Source organism: Bidens hawaiensis, unplaced genomic scaffold, assembly GCF_021521415.1.
Source record: "Bidens hawaiensis isolate Kalapana, Puna unplaced genomic scaffold, B.hawaiensis_p1.1 tig00067382_1, whole genome shotgun sequence".
Classification (NCBI taxonomy): domain Eukaryota; kingdom Viridiplantae; phylum Streptophyta; class Magnoliopsida; order Asterales; family Asteraceae; genus Bidens; species Bidens hawaiensis.
The window spans coordinates 23240-30784 of record NW_027501946.1 but is presented as its reverse complement, the minus strand read 5'-3'; positions in this window follow the sequence as shown (position 1 = coordinate 30784).

Genomic DNA, 7545 nt, shown 5'->3' with positions numbered 1-7545 from the left:
TAGGGGAGACTGTAACAACTCGGTTTTTTTTCCAAATCATATTACCCGACCCGTTTTGTTTCGGGGAATTTTACCAATAAAAAAAATACCTTGTTTATCGAGTCATTATTATTTTAATATTATTTTTATTTTTTTAATCTTTGAGATATATACATTTTATGCCCCAAACTAAACTTTCATTTATTATTGTTTCCATCCTTAATCTTGAAGGATCAATCTGCAAATTTTAATATAAACCCATTAACCCATAAATTAAGATCCAAACCCGTTACCTAACCCGTAACCCATATTCGAACCATGAACAACGATCTAAATTGTAACTTGGAGCTTAATCTTCGTCTAAACATGGAATGTATTATATCATATCGTTCAATAGGCATAAACGACTCGCATCGTCGATGTAATTATAGAATATAATCAGTAACCGATCTCATTCTTAATATTAACCAAAACCGCCTCATATCAACTAGAAATGTTGGATCCCGCGGTGTATCAATCCAGTAACAATAACAGATCTCAGATCTGTGTATAATCGATTGATACTTTAACTATAGATATAGCTCATAATTACGTATGATTAAGTGTTGTATATGTTTATGTATTATCAGTATATGTATGTTAGTAATTCTATAATATTAAGGATGAAGATCGAGAGAGGATTTTGACAGGGTTTCGTTTATTAACTCTCAAAACTTAAATTAAACGTGAACAGTGTTCACTATATATATAGAAGATAGGTCTGGTTCGCTAACATCCCCTAGCGAACCAGACGCTACTTCGTTACATACATAAATCAGACGAAACACCCCCTGATTCGTTAACATTCCCTAACGAATCAGGGGAGACTTAACTTAAGGTCTAGTTCGCTAAACATCCTTAGCGAACTAGCCTAATACCTTAACGAACTACAAGGTATAATAAATGTTTATTACATTAATCAAACGACAAATACGTTAACGACAATTACAAAGACTCAAGACGCAAAACCGTGCACTAACAGACACCCCCTCGTCTTGAGCTCTTTGTCTTTAAATTACTTGAAGCGCTTGGAGTGCCAGTCTATGCAACTATGAATTCCATTTTCTTCATCGGCACTTTCTTCATCGTCTTCACCGGCACTTTCTTCATCGTCTTTGGCGGCTTAACTTTAAGAACAAATTTCTTCCACCCAGTCTTTGGATCGATCTCGTCAATACGTTTACATCTAGGAACCTGGGCTTGAAGAACTTGAACCCATGATTTACCTCGAACATCAAGTGTTGATGAAACCACTCAGCTGTTCGGTCGCCACCACGATTGATAAATGGACGTCTCACGAGAGTACGAACATCCCAACGCGGTAATGTAAGAACGCTCATTATCTTCTCGTAGTACTGAACTCCCTTTTCCCATTTAACTATACATACTTTAAGCTCAGAATCATAAATCCATGAGACAAAATCACCATGTACCTTGGAAACAGTCTTGAAGGAGATCACTTGGTTTGCTTTGACCCAAGCTGCAGCTGTGTCTTTTTGTTCTTGATCAACATATCGATGTGCCTGAATAATTTTACCCGCAGCTTTAAATCTGAACCAACTCAGAATCTCCTCAACAGATGGATCAACAGGCGAACTAGAATAAAAACTCTTTTCTTTTGGACTTCTTTTCAAGATGGTCTTCTGCTTCTTTAATTATTTCTTCATTAAACACTGGAGCACCTTGATCAACATTTGTGTGTTGAAACAAGTCAGAGTACTCCTCAGCAATGACATCTTCCATCTCAACATCCTCGTCTTCATAGATAAAATCCCCAATCATTTGAATAGACGGATCATCCTCTATACCTTCCTCATTCACCACTTCGACATCAGGCTCAGTTTCTAACACAGTCAACTGTTCGTCGTTCAACCCAAGCAGTATGTATCTCTGCTCTCGTGTCAGAGACCTGTCAACAAACTCACCCACCTCTATCTCATCCTTGTTCACCATACTTCTAATCACCCCTTTTCCATCCATAAATATTACCGTGTCAGCTTCAATAATCTCAATTGGTTTAGCAGCCGAATAATCATGATAAACAACAATCTGTTTTTCCGAATCATCAACAGAACTCGTACCCGCACCAGAAGCAGGGTCTTGAATTTGTTTAAGCTCACCACCAGCACCAGACTCATCATCATCAGGATCTTCCTCGTCATTCTTGATCTTCTTTAAAGAATCATCTTTGCAAGTCAATTGCAAAATCAGATCCTCTTGTTCTTTCAGTTTCACCCCCTGAGACTCAACAATCTCACGTAGGGCCTTGGTTTCTTTTTGACAGAAAGAAGCATAACTGAGTAGTTTCTTCTGATTCTTGATTCAACCGATCAGCAGACATCTGGTTCTCATACAAATGCAGAAGATTTAAAAGCATGTCTGTCTGACGAGTTGGTGGCAAAGCATACAAGGATGGATGAACTGGTTGGATTGGACCTTGAGGCCTTGTAATTCTCATAAATGAGAGATCACTAGAAGGAGGAGGCCTCATAGATGTTGTTGGAGGAACTGTAGCCACTGTATCAGTCGGCAAAGGTATTTCAGTTAACGCTGACTGAGGAATCATACCCAACTGCTCATGTGGAACCATCGTCGTTTTTAAAGTCATCGCCGGAGTGCTAGTTGTAACCGGCACTACCGGGCGTTGAGGCGTCGGTTGACGAGGTGGTGGTACACCGATGATTACACCAGCCCCAGCAGATACACGCCTCCCAAGATACCTTGTGTATGAATCAAGCGGTTCGCATAAACTTTAAATTAACGAATTAGACAATTCGCTATTCCCATTCGTTACTACAGAGTAGCGAACAAGACATGATTCGTGTTATGATTCGTTAAATATGTATAACGAAGGAGAAATGATTCGTTACAGAGTGCGGAAGCGAATTAGGTGAGCGAACTACAACTTAGTTCGCTAAGGAATCACCTAGTTCGTTATCCATAATTAACGAAATAACTTTTAACGAATTAAAAATTTATTTAATTTTAACTTTAAATAATTAAACGGATTAAATAAAGAATAATTTAAAATTTTAACTTAAAAGAATTACCGAGGACCTTTTTATCCTGATAAACGAATACTTTAAAAATTGTTTCACTTTTTCGAAACATAACTTAAAGAATATTAAATAATATGTAAAGAAAGAAAGATAGAATATATTTGGCTTTTTGTAAAAAATTAAAGAATGTATTTACAAATAAGAATCCGAATATTTAAAAATGGACAATATTTTTGTGTTTTTCTATGATTTATTAAAAGCAGTACATATTTTTGTATTTTTGTTGAGTTTGAGCAGAGAATCATATTGACCAAAATGCCCTTCCATCACAGTTTTATATTTCAGCGATATTATGACTAGCGTTAAGTCAGTCATTGGTATTGTTGTCCAATTAAATCTAATAACAAACTTTCAAGTATTTTTGTGATATGATTTAATGGTTCAATTAGTGCACAGAATATCATAAACTATCAGCCTCTAATCTCGGTTCAAGCTTAATTTGATTTTTGCCAAATCACCCCAACTTTACTTAAACCATTATAGTGTTGATCAAAATTTTTGATACCAATTGTGAAATTTTGGGTAATGCATCAAGTTTCCTTTACTGTGAGTGAGTATGCACGAGTCCATCTGTCGGCTTACATACATTGTATCCTCTGGGGTCCGTTTCTTAATGGTATTAAGACACGCGCAAGTGAGGAACAAATATATGACTAACAGCGGATTTTGATCAAGTCAGTAATTTAGATTGTACAAAGTACATAAGAGATCAAGTTTAATGACTTTGGGTTTGCTCTAAAAGCGAATGAAATATTCATGTTTATGAATACCCAGATGATTAAACCGCATAAAGACTCACAGTGTCCACAATCCTAACGCTTGGTATTTGCTTTATTATATTTTTTAAGATCAACAACTATAAGGCTTGAGTATGACTAGTTATTACATTTCTGTCATCCTCACCGAGACTTTTGCTAGAGACAAACACCTCTTTCAATTTGGCTTTTCTTTGAGTTTATATCACTTACTTTACTCTACCGGTTTGTTTTAATTCCTACCAATACACCAATGATTAAGCACACAGTCTTTTAAGCTTACGTTTTGCTGGACTTGGGGTCAAGATAATCAATGTACTATCATTTTCTCTTTTTGCTTCATAAACTCAAAATATTTAGGAGCATAAAAAACAAAATAAAGATAAATTTAATCGCCCCAGTTAACTTAAGTCTATAAATAAATGGTTGTTCTATCAAATCAACAAGTGAATAATAGGACCAAGACATGCAAGCACGCTTCACAAACTTAAATAACTGACATAATTTTCAGCGAAAAATAATCTAAAAACACATAACGAACGCCCCAACTATTTTCCATTATCAGGTAAATGGCTAACCTGAACATTTACAAGTAAATGTCAGGACCACACATATACACGTACATGACCTTCAAGTGTAGATAGTTGACATAATTTTCAGCGAACGCATGCAAAAATCTTTTTTGTTTTTCTCTTTACATACTTCAAACACACAATCTTTTTGTCTTTTTCAATTTTCTTATAAACAAAATAAACTTCACAGTCTTTTTGGATTTTTGGATTTTTCTGTACAAACTGAAAAATACATTCTTTTTGGATTTTCAAATTTTAAAATGTTTTTGGTTTCTCAAAATAATTTAAAAGGAAAACATTAAAGAAAAGAAAACAATCTTTTTGTATTTTTAGGAATTTTTTAATGTTTTTGGATTTTATCTATACAAACGAAAAACACAATCTTTTTGTATTTTCTAGATTTTCACCTCCTAAAACCAAAACAAATTTTAAAAGGAAAATGACAGAAAATAAAGATAGTCATCCTTGTTTAAGGATATCAGCGAGGGTTTTCAATCCGTTTAAACCAAGCAAAAAATGAAAACGCATTTTGTCAAAAGCTTTGGTAAACAGATCTGCTTTCTGAAAGTCAGTATGTACTTTCTTAAGGTCAATCAATTTCTTCTCAAAGCAATCCCGTATAAAGTAATATCGAATTTCGATATGTTTTGTTTTAGAATGTTGTACGGGATTCTTTGTGATAGAAATTGCTGCAGAATTATCAATCAGAATAGGAGTAGTAAGAAACTTCAAACCGTAGTCGCGAAGATGTTGTTGTATCCACAAAACATGGGAACTGCAACTCGAGGCTGCAACATACTCAGCTTCGGCGGTTGAAGTGGAGACCGTTGTCTGCTTCATACACTGCCAGGAAACAAGCAGGTTTCCTAAAAATTGACATCCTGCAGTCGTTGATTTAAAATTGATCTTGCAACCTCCATAGTCCGAGTCTGAATAAGCAGTAAGATCGAAAGTATCATCCTTGGGGTACCACAACCCGATGTCTGGATTTCCCCTCAAATACTGAAGAATTCTCTTGACTGCGGCTAGGTGAGTCACTCGTGGACTTGCTTGATACCTAGCACAAAGACAAACAGCAAACATAATATCAGGGCGAGAAGCCGTTAGATACATTAAAGAACCGATCATGGTACGATAGAGGTTAGGATCAACGGTATCCTCCAATTCATCCGGTGATAAATTGTGTCCCACTGGAAGAGGAGTAGAAGAGATTTTTCCGGCAGATATCTTGAATCGGATCAAGACGTCGTTCACATACTTAGTCTGGTGAATAAAGGTTCCGTTAGCAGACTGGTGAACCTGCAACCCTAAAAATAAATTCATCTCTCCCATCGAAGTCATCTCGAACTTTGTTTGCATGGACTTCTCGAACTCCTTACACAATGTGTCGTTTTTTGACCCGAAGTTAATGTCGTCGATATAAATTTGAACTAGGAGAAGATTGCCACCAACAGTTTTATGAAATAAAGTGCAGTCGACAGTCCCTCGTTTGAAGACGTTATCAGTTAGATAGTCAGCAAGCGTGCCATACCAAGCTCTCGGGGCTTGATGTAGACCATACAGGGCATTGTTTAATCGGTAAACTCGGTCCGGATAATCAGGATCTTCAAAACCAGGAGGCTGTAAAACAAACACTTCCTCGTGTAGTTCACCATTGAGAAAAGCACTTTTAACATCCATTTGATAGACCTTGATATTCTTATAAGTCGCATATGCCAGGAAGATTCGAATCGATTCTAATCTTGCAACTGGAGCATACACTTCTGTGTAATCAATACCCTCTTGCTGATGAAATCCTTGCACTACTAAACGTGCCTTGTTTCTGACAATCACCCGTCGATCATCTTTCTTACACTTAAATACCCACTTAGTCAGAATCGCTTTCTTGACTCTAGCAGGCTTGTCTATTAAATCCCAAACACCCAAACGTGTAAATTTTTTTAATTCTTCTTGCATAGCTTCTACCCAAGAAGGATCTTCAAGTGCCTTACGAGCCGTCGTTGGCTCAACTTGAGATAGAAAGCAAGTGAATTTAGCAAGATTTACAATTCCCGATGAATGTAAATCATTGTAAGCACACAATACGTTATTGTCACTTGATGAAGCAACTTGTTGACGTGTACGAACGCCCACATCAAGTTCTCCAATGATGTTTTCCTGTGGATGATATCCATGAATCCAAAGAGTGGGATTCTCAGGAACAACAAAATTATCAAATAAGTTAGTGTAATGTTCACCAAGTTCAGGAGATGAAACATTATCACTGTCAAGTTTAATAACTTGATCTTCAGCTTGATCATCATCAGAAGAAGTGGAAACATTATCGATAGCAACTGGAGAAGCAACTTGAGATTCCTCAGTTGGAGCATCAGGTTGAGCTTCAACATCATTAGAACTTGAAAATCTTGGAATTTCCAAATGATCTTCAAAGTATGCTCGAACCAGGTCTTCGTCTATGTGTTCAGTTGATGGAGTAAATGAATTAAATAAACTATCGTAGTCAAACATCCAATCAGGACCTTTCCCTTGAGGAGGAGTTGTGTAATTTTGACAGTCCACATGGTACCACTCTTCAACACAACCGGATGTAAAGTTGAATACCCTTTTTTTTGGAGATGCATATCCCAAGAAATACACTTCGATAGCTTTTTCTTCAAATTTACCCACATCCTTCTTCAACACTGTACACGGACACCCAAAAGGTTCCATGTACTTTAAGTTAGGTTTTCGATTATTCAATAACTCATAACTTGTCTTTGTGAGTCTTTTAACGGTTAGAACCCGATTAAGAGTACAGCAAGCTGTATTCACCGCTTCATTCTAGAATTGAACGGGAAGCTTAGAATCAGCGAGCATTGTACGTGCAGCTTCAATCAAGGTTCGATTCTTTCGTTCAGCAACACCATTTTGTTGAGGTACATAAGGTACACTGTATTCTCGATGAATTCCTTTTTTAATACAAAAGAAATCCAATACATTGTTTTTGAATTCAGTACCATTATCACTTCGGATTCTCCTCACCTTTTGTTTGTAAAGTGATTCGATCTTGGTGATAAGGTTTTGTACCAAAACCGGTGTTTGATCTTTCGAACTCATAAATAACACCCATGAGTATCTTGAACAATCATCAGTCACCATAAG